The sequence below is a fragment of the Dermacentor andersoni genome, chromosome 2 (genome assembly GCF_023375885.2).
Source record: "Dermacentor andersoni chromosome 2, qqDerAnde1_hic_scaffold, whole genome shotgun sequence".
Lineage (NCBI taxonomy): Eukaryota > Metazoa > Arthropoda > Arachnida > Ixodida > Ixodidae > Dermacentor > Dermacentor andersoni.
The window spans coordinates 203609780-203629518 of record NC_092815.1 but is presented as its reverse complement, the minus strand read 5'-3'; positions in this window follow the sequence as shown (position 1 = coordinate 203629518).

Below are 19739 nucleotides of genomic sequence, written 5' to 3'. Positions count from 1 at the left end.
AAAATTTCTTGAGGTAAAATGTTTCCAGGGTGGTGCGTGAGAACATTGTTCTTAAATAAAATTTTGGAAGGGGTACTTGAAAGTCTCGAGCACTTCGAGCATGCAATTTAGATTCCCCTGCAGTGGGCTTAGGCATTATATTGTATTGCGAGCTCTAGCTTGAATGGCCCCACGCTTACCGACTGTAGCAAGTTGTACTTTGGTCTACGAAGCTTCCCTATCCTCTGCTGCCTGTAATCTAGGAGACTCTGGTAGTCCATACCAGGAGCGACAAGATGCACGGGACAAGGCGTTAAAGGAAGCTGTTTCTTTCCTCCATTGTACTAATCTAGTGCCATGCGTTTACGACGGAAACATTGAAAAAAAAATCTGAAAAACTTTAGATCCCGCGCACTGTGGGAATCGACGTCATGCGAATAATTTTCGACGCAGCTGTCTCTGTAGGATTGTTTGGCGTTTCGCAAAGCATTACCAGGTTGACCAATGTATTTCTGTAAGTGTAGTGTTTGTGTGTGGCACGAGTATAGTGAACTAGAATTAACACGAGCGTGTGCGTGTCTGACAACAGCAGCCAGACGGCAACGACGGTTGCATAATTTATACGAACGACCTAATTGATGCGAACGAGTGGGATGGTGGAGCGAGATGGGTAAGAAACGCAGATATTACGTTTTCACGAACGGTAGGACGTGGTATCACTTAGAGGACGCAAAGAGGTGACTTGACTGCGATACTGTAGCGCAACCTGAAGCCCGTGTCCCTTTATAGCCATTCGGACGAGTGGCGTGGTGCAGCTGCTAGCCTTGGCCGAGCCGTGATGATGCTGCCGTAGTGGAATTCGACACAGCGTTGTCATACTCAGGCACGATGCGACCAAGGAAAGAGAACCCCTCGACGTCTGATAAAGCGACTTGGTAACGATGACAAGGGCCAGAAAAGTCCAGTATGAGCTTTGGTAGGAACGAGGAGGCCGAGCGTAGATGTCCAGCGCTCGGAAATGAACGTTTGTGTGAAACTTGCTTTTCAATCGCTGTTTCGAACGGACGCGAGCACCACCCGGTGTCCTGCTGCCGTGATGGCGGAGTCTTTTTACGAGTGCCGCCTGGCTCGGGCGGTGATGACACGCGCGAATCAAAGGCGAGAGTTAGAGTACGAATCTGGAATGACCATGGAAGAACCGCCAGGGCTTAATAAACACGAGCATATAGTCGTCGGCCCAAGTTGGTCAACCAGTTTTTCCACTGGGTCAGCATAAGTTCTTTTCATAGCAATGTGATGCCTGGCATGCATGTGCGCATGTTATGATATTGATGGGAGTCGTGTAATGCCTTCACATAAAGACCATGGCATTCATTGGAATAATTTTGACACATAGCATAACCTGTCCTTAATGCCCGACATACACGTCATGACACGCATATTCGGAAAATGTTCAGTTACTGAAATGCATGGCATGTCATTCATGTCAGTTCTATTTTATAACGAGCTACATCTTAGAATATCTATGACATGACATGCATCACATGACAATAATTACATCATGTCATTCACAACATTTATGCCATGACATAAATGCATTGCAAGCATGTGAAGTTTTTGAGCGCATGACATGACAAGCGCTTGTACGTCTTATACCTCATGTTATGACACGTATCACGTAATCAAATCTATGGTAAACACGGAGAAGGCAGGAGATGGAAATTCAAGACGATGAGCAAAGCGAGATCAAGGTAAAAGCGGGAGCAAACGTTTCGACAAGTGAAGTTGCCTTCTTCGAGGCGACATATGCTTTCCTCGGCACAGTATATGAAATCTATGTCACTCATAACATGCATGAACGAGGAGAAAGAAAACAGAGGACCCGATTTGTATTAGTCATATCATAAGAAGCCAACGAACAAAGACACCAAGGACAGCACAGGCTAAATTACATGAGAGTGCTAAACTTGTGAGTGGTAGTGAGCACCACACCTCACGGTCTCGACGGCGGATGTGTTGTGGCCCTCGCTAACACTCCCGGGCTTAGTTCTAGTAGTTAAATATATATACATATATATATATATATATATATATATATATATATATATATATATATATATATATATATATATATATATATATATATACACCCCGAGAAGTGGAAGGGAAAACGGCGCCGTGGTAGCTTAATTGCTAAGAGCATCGCAAGCGTAATGCGAAAACATGGGTTCGTGCACAACCTGCGGCCAGGTGTTTTTTCATTCACTTTTATTTCCATTATTATGTAATTTCTCTACTTCAAGTAATAAGTGCATGTATTTTCCCCTCCGCTGTCCTCTGTGTCTCTGTTTGTTGGCCTATTATGACTAATAAAAATTGGACCCTCGGTTTCCTTTGTTTTCGTTCATTAGATGATCAGGTCTCGAATCCGGCACCACGGATGTTTTCGGGTAGCATGAGTGGATTTATAAAGCAGTTGCCTTCGCCCAAAACGATCACCTACACGTGACGTCTGCAAAAAAAAAAAAGGAAGGTCCACATCCACCTTCAAGGCTGTGAGGTGTGGCGCCGACTAACATTCGCAGGTTCAGTTCTAGTAGATCAACATAAATACCCCATAAAGTGGATGGGAAAACGGCGCCGTGGTGGCTCAATTGGTAAAGCATCGCACGCATAATGCGAAAATATGGGTTCGTGTCCCACCTGCAGCCATTTGTTTTTCATCCACTTTGATTTCCATTATTATATAATTTCTTTAATTCAGTTAATAAGTACATGTAATCACCCCTATGCTGTCCTTCTTATGCCATGTTATGCATGCGTTTCATTTCTATCTTGATATATACTGCGTTCATGAAGCGGCTACGAGCATGCCATGTCATTCATACCATTTAAAGCATGACCTACATGTAACGGCAAATATGTCATGCTATTGATGTCATGATATGTCATTCACGTTGATTATGCATGCAAGTCATGTTGACTTATGCCTATTCTGATATATCTAGCTGAAGAAACGACCACGGCGTCATCATGACGTAGGAGGCTAGATTGATGCACTCAGAATGCCTTATGTTCGCCAAGAATGTTTCACAATAAATGACGGAATAAGAACGCCAAGGCTTTCTAGATTTACAACGCCGCAACCATCATTTTCATGCTGCATGCAAGATCTCACAATACCTGCAGCAAATTAAGTGACAGCAACGAGGTGGGTTGCCTTAGCCCAGAAGGTATACTATAGGCCTAGATGCAAGGAGCTGTGCAAGGTCATGGAATACTTACGTCTCTGGAGCCGCAAGTGAAAAATGAAAACATGAAACAATGTTAGAAGCATATTGCATTGCTATTTCTCAACAACTGGACATTTCATTACAGCAATTCTACGCCAGTGGATTAAGAAACATGCAGGTTTTATCACAAAGTTGAAATATCTCTTAACACACCATTCTTTTCATGTATGTCGGTGTTTGTCTCACACGCAATTTACCGAGCCTCGAATGTTGAAACACTTATAAAGAGGGCACAAAACAGACCTTTCGGCAGCGACATGCCTGTCTAGTCGTCATTGTCATGACTATGACTCTGTGTATATATATATATATATATATAAATATGAACAGAGCATCTTTTATTGCAGTTCAGTGCAACTTGCCCTGTAAGGGCAATGAGGCCGTAGTAAAGCACACGATCACTGCAATTTCACGCATTTCTTCTTTATGTAGGCGATAGCCCACAGGTGCACAGAGGTTGAATGTAGCCCTAGTCACAGAGGTTGAATGGTAAAGTCGATAGATCAATAACTATTCACAATAGCAATGAGCTAATTGCGAAGCTTCAGGCCACGCATTTTGCCATTGTTAGTCTTCGCTATTTAAATTCACAATGTAGAGTGAGAGTTCTCTAGTGCATAGCAGAGTGTGGGTGTAGGTCAGTTGGTGATCCATCATTTTGAGGTGTTATCGCAAGCAGCACACGAAACTTGAAAAAAAAAAGGGAAAACACAAAACGGTTATTTGTGTCATGGTGCTGACCCTTTCTTCAAGTCTCGTCTGTTGCTTGCGGTAACTTCTCAAAATAATTCTCTGGTACACTGCTATGTCGAGAAATTTCCCCTGCGAGAACTCCATAATAAAGACGATAGAACGGTGCTCCCATGCACAGGTATGTAAATGCGTGTTCTGGGGTTCATTGCGAGAATACGAAGACCGTAGATGTGGTAATGTTGGCGCCTGTCAGCATGTTTCTGTGCATTGAAATTAAGAGACCCTTTTAAAGTAAAAAAATCGGCAAAAGCGAATGATAATAGGTAATCAACACGGCATCGGAAAAACCAGTCGGTGGCCTTGCGAGAGGTCTCCCTTGCATTTAATTGTCACATACTTAAGCACGTGCGCGACAACCACTATCTCACAAAATAAGTTCGTCTAGCGCGATACGTCGTACCGTCCTCGCAACCTAAAGTTATTCTTTCTGCACACCAGCGAGTTAGGAAAATGGGCCAAATGCAGTGTTATTAATGCTCGCTCTCTCAATATTCAACCTCCGCACGTAAGAAGTTTTAAGCTCGCGTCTATTTGGCCTCCACTGCCATATCGCTACTCTCCGTGGCACTTATTTTACTACTTCATTTTGAAGGCTGTTGTGCAAAAGAAATCAATTATCCCGTATTTATTTATTGCGACTCAGTGAGCAAACTTGCCCACACCAACTGTCACGCATTTGGGAGCGCCCATTGTCGAGCATGTTCATATGATGGGATTTGAGCTTTTCATTTTTGCCTACCTTTTGCTGAAATACCAGCTTGTACAGGACCCGCTATTAAAACACAAAAACAAGGAACGCGTCATGAATAGTCAATGGTACACTGCAAACCTTTTCAGCTATTGACTTTGTCACTTCTATAGCTTTAACAGTGGACAGCTTGATGTGGCAATAGAGGGAAAGCAATGGATGCAAAGCCTACGAGCGACAGCATTTGTGAAAATTGCCCCACGCTCTCATGCACCTTTGTTTAAGCTATGGAACAGAAGCCATTAAAATCTAGTTTGCTACAGAACCTTTTCTTTATTTATGCGAACTTTTTAGTAAGGTCCAAGCAGAACGCGCCCTTTCATGCACAATTAAAGAAGACCAATAAACACGTGCAGGTTGACACAATCGGGCAGCAAACTCAATGACAAATAACCTATAATACAAGCAAACGAAGCGTCAACGTGGTTGAATACCATAGTCGTCCACTACGGCACCCCTCATAATAAGATCGTGGTTAGGCAGGTAAAAGCCGAGACTTTAGTTATATTTATATATTGTCACGTAGCAGTGACGGTGAAGAAACCAGCAAAAATGGCAATGACAAAACTAGCGTTTTATTGGGTGAACTTGTGCCCCCAAAAACAGGCTACACTGAAAGAACGGCGACAGCGGCGAACACAGTGGGCGATTGTCGAAAATCCGCTCAGTGGGTGAACCACGACAGCTTTTATGCGTGATCGTATGCGTGATCGAATGTTCCAGAGTAATCGCTGGTGCCCACGTGTGTTCCAGAAAGTTCTACACCATTCGCATCGCGCATACATGCAATCACATTACACGTGGTTCGGCGACCACAGACAGCGGATAGAACCATCGATAACATTGCAGAAACTTCCGATACATGCAAGCGCGTCCCGCGCTCAGCGATAACATTTGTTAGACGGTGAAAAGCGCTCACACGTAAAAAAAAAAAAGGAAGTTCACGTGTCAGCGCCTTGCTCTCAAAAGGCATCGTCCCGATGCTACAAACATAACAGGAGAGTGAAACACGAAAGGACACTTACTAAACAAAAGTAAAAAAAAAAACAAGAAAAAGCAAAGTTCAAGGTAACACAGTTAAAAGAAATCCAATGTTCAGTTATGCAAAGTCCCTAAGTTTATTAGCGCTGGTAGAACAGCTTGAGTCGCACAACGTGGACTACTTCAGGTTGTGAGTGGCGCCGCTGTGATAGCGAAATGCCGTCTGGTACGACCTCATAGTCGAGTGCGTCAATGCGTCGGATGATCGTGTATGGTCCGAAATATCGGCGTAAAAGCTTCTCGCTAAGTTCTCGTCGACCTATAGGGGTCCAAACATGGTCGCCGGGCTGGTACTCGACGTAGGAACATCGAAGGTTGTAGTGTCGGCTGTCGGTCCTCTGTTGGTTCTTGATCTGCAGGCGGGCGAGTAGTCGGGCTTCGGCGCGCTGGAGAAAGCTAGCGCCGTCAAGATTCTCTTCTCGCGTCGAAACTCGGTAAGGCCTCTGGTGGAGTGGCCAAGCGCACTCTTCGGTTGTTATGCGATGCTTTGCGACTCGTGTTTGTCCATTCCTTGATGATGTCGATAAGCCGTCCTTGTATCGTCATAGCGGACTTCTCAGCTGTAGCTGCTTAATCATTGGGAGACCTGCGCCCGTATTCTGAAACGTTCGCCTTCCGCGAAACTATCACCTTGGCCGTGCCTCCGCCAACGGCGCGCCTTGATTGGCTGTTTTAACGAAACCGGAAAATAAGCCATGCCATCTAGTAGCTCCGGCGTACGTCATTTTAACGTCATGGTGTCGATGGGTGCTCTCGCCATAAATTGAATAAATGAACACATCCTTTGGCGTCGTTTGGCGTTCGGTTGCTGGTGGAGTGTACTTGAGATAAGATCGGTGGTAGTTTATAGTAGTCTTCTTGGTGGCGTCTTACACACGTTTTTTCGCGGCGATATTTATTGATTCATTTAAAATAAGACATTTTACACTTCTTTATTCAACTCATTTTACCTAAAGCGGCCGTAACCAATTGCAGTCACTGCGCAGAACTCGTACTGCGGCCACTACACTCGAAAACAACACACCCGAGCCACTCTGCACTCGCACGGTGCGCTCTCTCATGCGATGTGAAGCGTTCGACAGCGCGTGTTGGTAGTGCCCGTTGACGTCACGGGTAAGCAGTCGCTTGATTTATTGAACGTGAGTTTCGCGGCGGCGAAACTTTCGTGGAAGGCGAACGTTTCAGAATACGGCCCTTGGATTTATGTCGAAGTCTGGTTCGGGAACTATGGTCGTCGCGATAAATGCGGCAGAATTCGAGAGGACAAACGCATTGCTGGTTTCCACGATTGCCTCGATGTACGCGATCGTGGTGCCTTTGTTGATGCGCTTGAACTCCTGGCTGAAGTTTGTCAGCACCACTTTGGCTTTCCCTCTATGCAGTCCAGCGATCCCTCTCGCGACGCAAATTTCGCGGTTGAGCAGTAGACGTTGGTCGCCCTGGATGACGCGTTCTAAGTCTGCGGGTGTTTCGGTGCCGACGGAACTAACAATGCTGGAGCCAGGCTGCATGCTCACTTGATCTTCGAGCGCCCACTGAAGGTGTGGTGATTACGACAGGTTTCCTGCAGTATCACATGATCTTCTGACAGCGTTATCGACTGAGTCTTCAGGTCGATCAGTGCGCCGTGTTGGTTCAGGAAGTCCATGCCGAGAATGACGTCTCGTGAGCACTGTTGGAGGATAGTAAAGGTGGCAGGGTAAGTCCGGTCATGAACGGTAATTCCTGGCATGCAGACTCCAGTTGGCGTTATGAGGTGTCCTCGAGCGGTTCGAATTCTAGGGCCTTCCCGTGCAGTCCTAACTTTCTTCAACTGAGCGGCGATGGGTCCACTCATGACGGAGTAATCGGCTCCTGTGTCTACTAAGGCAGTGACTGCGTGGCCGTCGAGAAGCTCGTCGAGGTCGGTGGTTCTTTGCCTTGCGTTACAGTTAGGTCTTGGCGTCTGATCACGACTGCATCACGGCCTGTGGCTGTTGCGTGGCGTTGGCAGGTCATCTTTCGTCGGCGTATTCTTCGCTTCCAGACTACGTCGATATGGCGGCGTCTCGTTGATCTGTCGTCGAGATAGAATCTTCGGCGTCTTCGTCAGCTGCGGAGAATCCTTCGACGAAGAGGAACGGCACCTTTTCGGTTGCCGCTTTTACTTTTCCAGTTATGAGCTAGCAGAGCGGCCCCGGGCTGGGCCGGCGTATGTTCGGCGTTACGGTGACAAGTAGCGGCCTGGTGAGGGCCAACGGGACGGTCGTCGAGGACTCCACTGAGTGGCGGCGAAGTAGTCGGCGATGTCACGTGGACACTCACCAAGCTGTGAACACGGCGCATTTATGGTGAACCCTCTCTGTTCCATCTGCCGGTGTGGGCATCGGCGGTAGACGTGACCCGCTTCTCCGCAGTGGTAACAGAGCGGGCGCTGGTCAGGAGCGCGCCAGACGTCTGTATTCCTTGGGTAGTTTCTCTGGACGACGGATGGGCGAGCTGGCGGCGGACGGCGGAATTTCGGCGTTACAGGGCCCTGGTGTGGGCGCTGAAGGGGACCTTCACGGCGGCCGACGGTAGCGTAGGTCATCGCTGCTGGCACGGGAAGCGGCAATTAGGGCTGCACTTCAGAAACGCCCAGTGACCGTCGTAGTTTATCCTTGACCATGTCAGGGACTGAGGAGGCGTGAGGTTGCGATGAAGGAAACATCTCGCGCAGTTCTTTGAGCCCAATGGTCCTGATGGTCTCTTGGAGGCCAGCGGAGCCCAGTACTTGGATGGCGCGCTGCGATCACTGTTGCCTCTGTCAAGAACTCAGCTACGGTCTTCGGTGGGTTGCGGATCAGTCCGGCGAAAAGTTCTTGCTTTACGCCTCGCATCAAGAAGTGCACTTTCTTTCACTTCCGACGTTTACGCGTCGACGTGCCGGAAAAGACGGGTCACCTCTTCCGTGAAGATGGCGATGGTCTCATTGTGTAGTTGCCCTCGGTTTTCCAGCAGAACTTCGGCCCTTTAGTTTTAGACAACGCTCGTGAAGGTCGGCTGGAAATTACTGCGGAACAGGGCTCACGTTGTAAAGGTAGACTGCAGGTTCTCGAACCGAGTCCTCGCGGCACCTTCCAAGGAGAAGTACACATGGCGTAGCTTATCCTCAGAGGTACAGCTATTGAAGGTCGAGATCCTTTCGAAGGTTTGAAGCCAGGTTTTCCAAATCCTCCGACGTAGCTCCATGGAAGGGGCTCTCTGGGTTGTTGAAGCATGATGGGTGACACTGGGGCTGCCATTGTGGTTGAGATAGCTATACACGCAATTTACTGAGCGTCGAATGTTGAAACACTTATAAAGAGGGCACGAAACAGACCTTTCGGTAGCGACGTGCCTGTCTAGTCGTCATTGTCATGACTATGACTCTCTCTCTCCTTCTCTCTACAGCTATTGAAGGTCGAGATCCTTTCGAAGGTTCGAAGCCAGGTTTTCCAAATCCTCCGACGTAGCTCCATGGAAGGGGCTCTCTGGGTTGTTGAAGCATGATGGGTGACGCTGGGGCTGCCATTGTGGTTGAGATGGCCACGGTCTTCCTGGTCGTATCAGACAGAAGTCCGTTCTCCGTGGGAAGTACTTGCAGTTCGCGGCTAGCTTGCTGTTCTTGGGTGACGTTGGTGTTGACCTCGGGCTTCGGGCTTGGATCTGGACTTTGCGCGTGCATGCGGTACATGAAGGTGCCCAGCACCTCCACCAGATGTCACGTAGTAGTGACGGTGAAGAAAGCAGCAAAACTGGGAATGACGAAACTAGCGTTTTATAGGGCGAACTTGTGCCCTCAAAAACAAGCTACAATAAAGAAAACGGCGACAGCTACGAGCACAGTCCGCTATCGTCGAAAATGTGATCAGCAGGTCAAGCGCGTCAGCTTTTATGCATGAGCCATCGAACGTTCCAGAGTAATCGCTGGTGCCCGCGTGTCTTCCAGAAAGTACTACATCATTCGAGTCGCGTATACATGCAATCAGGTTAAACAAGGTTTGGCGACAACAGACAGCGGATAGAACCGTCGATAACATTCCAGAACCTTCCGATGCATGTAGGCCCGTCCTGCACTGAGCGTTAACATTCGTTAGACGGTGAACAGCGCTCACCCGTAAAAAATAAGTTCACGTGTCAATATCGTAAGTTTTACATCAAACAAAAATTTTAAATTGGACGCTACTTTTACACAGGTAGAAATATGTGGCTCTCAGTATGGCCCACAGTGCGCCAAGAAAGCTGGCTAGTTCTTTTTCAAAGTTTCACAGCTTCCGACGAGTATTTCCCCTCAATATGTTCGAGCGAAATGACAAAACTTGAGTATACGCTTGAGTTCTGACAATGTGCGAGGCAAAGTTACAGCTGCGTTGGTGATGGGTTATTCTTATAAGTGAAAGTGAAACAAATTACGTAGACATTAGACCTAGTTTACCGCGGAGTAATCTGTGTATAAAGTTTATTGGGCTAGTTTGCACCTTAGCTACAATTACTGAAGGTTTTAATCGAAAACATAATTACACTACAAAGACGAAATACACAACGCAACCTTAAATTTAATTTTATTCTTGTAGTTTTGCTCTTTTCTTTGTGCAAAGCGTGAAACTGTCAGCAACGCTACGTTGATTTACCATCGGCGCTGTACTACGGAAACAGAAAGCACTGGTAAACTCTACAGAAACACCACAGCACACGTGCACGAGCTCTCGCTCCGGTAGCCACCCTTTCATTCCCAGAGAATGTTGTGCGCCTGTGTAGAAAATGAGCTGGACGCGTAGCCTCGTTTCTTTGCAAACCCCGCGTTTGTCCCACCACAGAGGCTGCTGGCGTCAATGGGCGGGACGCCGCTGGGAGCCGGAAGGACCCGGTTTTCTGCAGAACGATGCCCACTAGCAGGAACGAAAAAAAGGTTCAAGCATTGTGGATTTGGAGGAAGAGGTGGAAAAAATTGGAGGGACAGCTAGTTACCTATACGTGGACGAATGTGCAAGCATTGCGGCCACATCAGCAGAAGCGCAGCGATGTGCGATGGAGCCACTGGGAGAATCACGTGACTCGAGTGGCAATTTCAGTAGAAGCGCCGCGACTTGACCAACGGTGATGGTCAGAAGGTGCGCACAACGAAGGTGGTGGGTTCGACTCCCACCAAAGGTCATGGGTTTGAGTGCCTTAATTGCCTCTGTGTTAATTATGGCCTAATAAACTTTGCTATCTTTAACAGTAGAGATCGTGGGTACGAGTTGATTATTTACCTCTACCTTAATTAACTGTACCCTTGTGGGAGGCGGCCCGAAGAGTTAGCCGCCGTAGTACTCACACCAAAGGTAGTGGGTCCAAATGCCCTAATCAAGTATATGTTAATTAACTGTCTTAAATAACTTCACCCTAGGTAACACCAAAATTCAACAGTTCGTGCCCTTCTTGGACCATAGCGTGGTAACGTGAACGACGGCTATTACGCCTTATGAGCCATATAATATTTTTTTGTTTTGATAGCATCCTTTAGCACCGTAGGAACAAAAGTCCTTGTGTGGGCACCTCTGGTAGGTTTCCTGGCCAAGCACATTCTTGATGTGTGTAACGGTGCGGCATTATTTGATTCGGCGAAGCACCGATCAACGGGCGCTAAAAGGTCGCAGGAAAAGGAACCGGCGAGCAAGACGGGTGTTGCCGGCCACTCGGGCAAGCAGCCGAGCGAAGGCAACGGCAGGTTTAGGGATTACTGTCTTTTTGTCGTCGGCGCGACCGTGTCGCCCCGACGGCTTTTGATAGGAACCCCTGTGTATTCTCTGCCTCACGCGTGCATTGAGATGCATGCTAGGAAAGCGGGGGTGCGAATACTCCGACATATGTGGTGTCGCTGTGCAATACTGTGCCCACGAATCGCTGACAGTGTATGTGTGCCGACAGCGCCGTATGGCCGGATGCCGTCGTTTCTCCTGTGTTTGTGAGCGAACAATAGAGACCCGCCACGGACTCAAGAGTGTGCATGTGTGGTGAAATACAAGCGCGCGACTTCTAAAAGCAGGGACGAATCACCTCTTCCCTCGCCGCTAATTAAAAGGGGCGCGGCCAACACCTTGGGAGGAGGCGGGATATAATTGCGCGAACTTGATTGGATCGTCACCAATATCTGGCGTTCTCCCACACAGGGAACTAGGGAAAGGAGAGGTGATTTAAGCGTATATTTTACACCGAGCTAGGCAGTCTAGAAGCTGAACCTATGAGCTGCTGAGAAGAGTGGAGGGGCTAACGCCGTCCAGTATCACCTGGGCCGCCTATCTGTGTCTGAAGTCCGAGTGGCTAGTTAACGCAAGAGACGACAAACTAAAGTCTGCAACGAAGCTCACGGTAGTTCCCCTGAAGTTAGCTCAACCTACTCCAGGGACGCTGTCAGATCTAGACTCCCGGGAAACCCCGCCCAGCAATCGCATCCACCGCAACGAGATTGGCTTGCCAGCGTTCATCGGGAAAACTCTGCCGTCGACTCCACGCTTTATGCTGCCGCTACCCGGCCATGCGTATGCCATCATTTGTTTTCTTTTGAACTCTCTTTAGTTGTCCACCGTTAAGTGTGTTTTGTGTACTGTTAATTTCTATATTTACTGTTAACTGTTCGTTTTATTTCTTTTGTCGCCATCATTGATCGAGATTAAGTGTATGTGTGTTAGTGTTCTTGTGTTTTTTGTGTTTCGTTTAAATTGTGTGTGTCACTCTATAAATATCTTTTTTTCTCTCTTTCTCCCGACTCTGACTCCTTCACTGTGTTCGCTTGAGTAGAGAACGACCAACCGGCTTGCATACCCCGGCGACGACTTCGCATAGGCGGTGTTACGTTTCGCCTACAACGCGCGGTAATGCCGGCGCGGATGCAACGGACGCCGGGGCTTTGTTCAAAGCGGCGGACATTTTGGCCCGTCCGACGCTGCCACAACGCCTACCCGCCAAGCGTGTCCAGGCGTGTTTCAGTGCCACGTGTCTTCGTGTGTGTGTGTGTGTGTGTGCCCACGCTTGTCAAAGCGCGGCATCAGGGGAGCGGAGCTCCCCAAGTGAAGGTTGGCGATGCGTCACTACACTCGGTTCAGCAGGTCTCTCGGCTCGACAGTTCGCGCCGTCGTGGGGTCATGCTCCGCCGTCCCGTGACCTTCATCCCGTGACCTTCATCCCGTGACCTTCTCTTTTGGACCGCGACGCCGAGGGTATAAGAGCAGCTGCCCCCGGACGCCAGGAGAGAGGCTCCGATTTGTACTGTTGAGTTACGTGCTCTCCCGTCCCTCCACTTCGGTCGACCTGACCGGCCGCTCTTTTGCTATGTTAGAATAAACAAGTTGTTCTGTTACCAGTCTTCTCTTGCTTTGCCGGGACCTTCGGATGCTTCCAGTGCCCCAGGCCGCCAGGCCAACGCTACCCTTGGGGCTTGCGACCCATTGGCAATAACGGGCGTCAGCACCGAGACCCTAACAACTCGTGCCAGCGGTGCGATTCCAACAGCGGCGAGCGGGTGACAAGCCAGGACAATGTGATGGACCAAAAAGGCTGACTATATTTTGAAAAATCTTTAGTGGAGGAATGGTCAACTGCTCCATTCTACAGGGACACCTCTTCGGCGGTTACCTTGAAAGCATTGTCTTTTTCGAAAACATAGCTCGGGGGCACTCTCACAAGCTGAATTTATTGGAAAGAATTGGCTCCGTAGTGTTGTGGAGCCTGGGCCACTATTAGTACCATGTGCGCAGTATCACGTGACTAATGTGCTTGTTTGTAATTTTTGTATGATTAAGGCGTCCTCGCTTGAAGGCACGTCGGATGGCCTGCGTGGAACTGTTGATGCGTCCCGGCTAGTGTGGCGAGATGGAGCTTCGCAGCGCACCAGTGCTCTTCAAAAATGTGCGGATAGCAGCTGGAAAATGACGCGGTATCATGAAATATCAATCGGGAAGAATTTTTCTTTTATACGGGCGAAAGAGTATGCTCATACGTTCTGCACATTTAGAGCGAACATCAGAGTGCTGTTCTAAGTAATATTATGAAAAGAACACGAAAATAACTCAATTTTTTCTTGTTTTCCTGAAGCTGTATTTGAAATTGTACTGGTTTACGTGCCAAAACCACGATCCGATTATAAGCCAAGCCGTAGTGGTTTTGACATCCGGATTTTGACAAACTGTGTGACAAACATACAGTGAAGTCGAAATTCTCCAGAGTAAAAGCCTGATTGTGAGCATGGCTTTAGAGGTGAAATATGTCGCATGACTTGTGAGGGCCGTCGTTTAGATGCGGTATAATTTCTTGGTCACCTGTAGGGGTGTGCGCATAGTGATTTTCAAGACGGGTGGAATGCGAATCGAATAATGACAGAAGCGAATTCAATCGTGTCGAATGTCGAATACTTTTCGAACATCTTTCAAATATTGAACAGCCGTTATCACAATTATTATGAAGCAATGTTCGCATCCTAGTATTCTTAAAGTTAGCAGGTTTCTACCATTACATAGTATGTTATGAAGCTTCGTGTATTAAAAGCACAAATAGAGCAGCAAGAGCAGACAAGCAGTGTTCACATGCACAGTACCTTCAAGTAAGCGCGAACGATCGCGGTATAGCCCTTAAAGTACGGCTCCGCAAGTTCTCATGTTTTGTGTTTGTACTATGGCCACAGGGGTAAATATTTAGCGCGCTTTTGTTCAAATTTTATGTTTAGTTGGGTGCAGTTGACTTTCTGAAATATTGAAGATGTATTTGAAAAATATTCGCATTTAGGAACAATGATTATTCGATTCGGAGACCGTATCTAATAGGACACTGTTAGATTGGTTATTCGAAAGTTTCAAATATTCGCACATCCACAGTTATCTATACCAAAGGCAAGGTATAAAGCAGTGCAGTATGTGGAAGAGGCTTCAGGAAGGCTAAGTAGCTTTTCTCAGTCCTCTACCAACAAATGTTTTCAAGTATAAAGTGAATGGCAGTTCAGAGGCGCGCGTACTTATTTGGGACGAGCTGCCTGAATGCGTATCCTTTACCATATGTAAGCGGGCATCTCTGCTCAGAACATTTAGGCACTACTCAGCGCATGATTATTTATCTACTACGGTATCTTTGAAGCAATTAGGAAAGTCCCAGTTTTGCCCGCAAGGCGAACCATCAATTGCGATAGCAAATTAGTAGACAGGTGTAAGACGTAAGGATAGTAATTTTATCGACAGCATAAACTTATTCAGATAAATTAACAACCCTAGTGTCAGAGCGCACAAGAAAACATGAACACATCACACTCGATGAGCGCGGACACTCGCTGTCAAAATGGTGGTGTGAGCAAGCGCGGCAGCAGCAGCGAGCGCAGTTACCTTTGTCTGTCGCTTCAACGCCAGAGCGGCGAGAACACAGCGCGCACAAAGGCATGAGCCTTCTGGAGATCTCTTTCAATTCAGGACACGCGCAACCGCGCGCTACCGTGCAAAGTACTGGTGCACTGGTGGGCGAAGTCGAAACCGCCACCCCTCCTCCCTCCCGCGCTGCCTCTCCCCTTTCTCCCATTCCGCGTGTGAGATTGAGCTGCCCCCCTTTCTCCCTTTCCGCGTGCGAGATTGAGCGGCGATCGTCAGTTCCCCTTGTGCCCTGTCGCGAAACACGCAGTTCCTGCCTAAAGGCGGAACCGCATGGCGCGATTTCAGGCGCGATTGACGCGCGGATGGTGGGACGCGCGCGTCATTTTGACGCGTGCCCAGCATGATCCGTCACGAAATCGCGCCGCCGCGTGCTGCTGCTCGGAGTAGAAAAAAACGCGTCGCGCGGCGCGTCCACGAATCAGAGTTCAGGTAAGTCACGTGGCATTTAGTCACGTGGCATTTTGGTTTTTTTTTTGCCACCAGATAACCCCGCCACCGCCGCCACCCCCCCCCCCCCTCCCTCCTTCCTATCCCCCCATGGCTTTTCGCGCGACGGAAGACGGCCTGTTTGCTCTCCGCCTTCCTCAATCGTGCACGCCACCCACCATCGTCGGCTCTCCTCGCGTACTTTCACTCGCAAATAGAGTATACGGCGTGCGGCGACGGTGTTATCAGCCTTGGACTTTACAGGGAATCTCACGGCGACGACAGAAATGCGCCGGGGGTGTCCATATAAATGCTATCGCAATAAAACAGGAGAACGTCCACTAGGTTCCTCGTACGCCACATTACAAAAAATTCTGTACTTACATAACTGGGATCCCAAGACACTGTAGACTATTATAGCTAAGATAGTGAGGCCAACCGTGATGATCACAGCGCTTACGGCGATTATCTTGAAAGTGCCTTCTTCTCTTTCACTGCAAGAAAAAATAAATAAACAAAATTATTATTGCAGCTAGCCGTTGGTTCTTTAAATATATATAAGTTAAGTCTGCATTGCACAACGAAAAAGTGATGAGGACTACGGGGCACCGCGGAGTCATTGTGGGAGTGAGATTTAGAGCTTAGCGCTTCATCATCATCGTCATCATCATCATCATCATCAGCCTAGTTACTCCCACTGCAGGGCAAAGGCCTCTCCCATACTTCTCCAACTACCCCGGTCATGTACTAATTGTGGCCATGTTGTCCCTGCAAACGTCTTAATGTCATCCGCCCACCTAACTTTCTGCTGCCCCCTACTACGCTTCCCTTCCCTTGGAATCCAGTCCGTAACCCTTAATAACCATCGGTTATCTTCCCTCCTCATTACATGTCCGGCCCATGCCCATTTCTTTTTCTTGATTTCAACTGAGATGTCATTTACCCGCGTTTGTTCCCTCACCCAATCTGCTCTTTTCTTATCCCTTAACGTTAGACCCATCATTCTTCTTTCCATAGCTCGTTGCGTCGTCCTCAATTTCAGCAGAACCCTTTTCGTAAGCCTCCAGGTTTCCGCGCCGTAGGTGAGTACTGGTAAGACACAGCTGTTATACACTTTCCTCTGGAGGGATAGTGGCAACCTGCTGTTCATGATTTGAGAATGCCTGCCAAACGCACCCCAGCCCATTCTTATTCTTCTGGTTATTTCAGTCTCATGATCCGGATCCGTGGTCACTACCTGCCCTAAGTAGATGTATTCCCTTACCACTTCCAGTGCCTCGCTACCTATCGTAAACTGCTGTTCTCTTCCGAGACTGTTAAACATTACTTTAGTTTTCTGTAGAATAATTTTCAGACCCACCCTTCTGCTTTGCCTCTCCAGGTCAGTGAGCATGCATTGCAATTGGTCTCCTGAGTTACTAAGCAAGGCAATATCATCAGCGAATCGCAAGTTGCTAAGGTATTCTCCATCAACTTTTATCCCCAATTCTTCCCACTCCAGGTCTCTGAATACCTCCTGTAAACATGCTGTGAATAGCATTGGAGATATCGTATCTCCCTGTCTGATGCCTTTCTTTATTAGGATTTTGTTGCTTTCTTTGTGGAGGATTACGGTGGCTGTGGAACCGCTATAGATATCTTCCAGTATCTTTACATATGGCTCATCTACACCCTGATTCCGTAGTGCCTTCATGACTGCTGAGGTTTCGACTGAATCAAATGCTTTTTCGTAATCAATGAAGGCTATATATAAGGGTTGGTTATATTCCGCACATTTCTCTATCACCTGATTGATAATGTGAATATGGTCTATTGTTGAGTAGCCTTTCCGGAATCCTGCCTGGTCCTTTGGTTGACAGAAATCTAAGGTATTCCTGATTCTATTTGCGATTACCTTAGTAAATACTTTGTAGGCAACGGACAGTAAGCTGATCGGTCTATAATTTTTCAAGTCTTTGGCGTCCCCTTTCTTATGGATTAGGATCATGTTAGCGTTCTTCCAAGATTCCGGTACGCTCGAGGTCATGAGGCATTGTGTATACAGGGTGGCCAGTTTTTCTAGAACGATCTGCCCACCATCCTTCAACAAATCTGCTGTTACCTGATCCTCCCCAGCTGCCTTCCCCCTTTGCATAGCTCCCAAGGCGTTCTTTACCTTTTCCGGTGTTACTTGTGAGATTTCAGGTTCCTCTAGACTATTATCTCTCACCTTGTCGTCGTGGGTGTTACTGCTACTGTATAAATCTCGATAAAACTCTTCAGCCACTTGAACTATCTCATCCATATTAGTAACGATATTGCCGGCTTTGTCTCTTAACGCACACATCTGATTCTTGCCTATTCCTAGTTTCTTCTTCACTGCTTTTAGGCTTCCTGCGTTCCTGAGAGCCTGTTCAATTCTATCCATATTATAGTTCCTTATGTCCGCTGTCTTACGCTTGTTGATTAACTTAGAAAGTTCTGCCAGTTCTATTCTAGCTGTAGGGTTAGAGGATTTCATACATTGGCGTTTCTTGATTAGATCTTTCGTCTCCTGGGATAGCTTACTGGTTTCCCGTTTAACGGCGTTACCACCGACTTCTATTGCGCACTCCTTAATGATGCCCATAAGATTGTCGTTCATTGCTTCAACACTATGGTCCTCTTCCTGGGTTAAAGCCGAATACCTGTTCTGTAGCTTGATCAGGAATTCCTCTAGTTTCCCTCTTACCGCTAACTCATTGATTGGCTTCTTATGTACCAGTTTCTTCCGTTCCCTCCTCAAGTCAAGGCTAATTCGAGCTCTTACCATCCTATGGTCACTGCAGCGCACCTTGCCGAGCACGTCTACATCTTGTATGATGCCAGGGTTCGCGCAGAGTATGAAGTCTATTTCATTTCTAATCTCACCATTCGGGCTCCTCCACGTCCACTTTCGGCCAACCCACTTGCGGAAAAAGGTATTCAATATCCGCATATTATTCTGTGCTGCAAACTCTACTAATAACTCTCCCCTGCTATTCCTAGAGCCTATGCCATATTCGCCCCTGACTTGTCTCCAGCTTGCTTCTTGCCTATCCTGGCATTTAAGTCGCCCATTAGTATAGTGTATTTCGTTTTGACTTTACCCTTGGCCGATTCCACGTCTTCATAGAAGCTTTCGACTTCCTGGTGATTATGACTGGCTGTAGAGGCGTAGACCTTTACGACCATCAATTTTTACCTCTTATTAAGTTTCACAACAAGACCTGCCACCCTCTCGTTAATGCTATAGAATTCCTGTATGTTACCAGCTATGTTCTTATTAATCAGGAATCCGACTCCTAGTTCTCGTCTCTCTGCTAAGCCCCGGTAGCACAGGACGTGCCCGCTTTTTAGCACTGTATATGCTTCTTTTGGCCTCCTAACTTCACTGAGCCCTATTATATCCCATTTACTGCCCTCTAATTCCTCCAATAGCACTGCTAGACTCGCCTCACTAGATAACGTACTAGCGTTAAACGTTGCCAGGTTCATATTCCAATGGCGGCTTGTCCGGAGCCAAGGATTCTTAGCACCCTCTGCAGCGTCGCAGGTCTGACCGCCGCCGTGGTCAGTTGCTTCGCAGCTGCTGGGGACTGAGGGCCGGGGTTTGATTGTTGTGTTCATATAGGAGGTTGTGGCCAAGTACTGCACCAGGGTGGCCAATCCTGCTCTGGTGAGAGAGTGCGTTACCGGTTCTGGTCACCGGGATCAGGCCGCACTCCAGGCCTGTTTGTGCAATTTTCTCAACACACGTTTTTTTTTTTTGTATTTTACTGTGGAGAATTGTGCGGCACCGGGATTTGAATCACGGTCCTCTTGCACGGGAGGCGGATACTCTACCGTCCCCGCAGGAGATAAATTAAAAATTAAATTATGGGGTTTTACGTGACAAAACCACTTTCTGATTATGAGGCACGCCGTAGTGGAGGACTCCGGAAATTTCGACCACCTGGGGTTCTTTAACGTGCACCTAAATTTAAGTACACGGGTGTTCTCGCATTTCGCCCCCATCGAAATGCGGCCGCCGTGGCCGGGATCCGATCCCGCGACCTCGTGCTCAGCAGTCTAACACCATAGCTACTGAGTAACCACGGCGGGTCCCGCAGG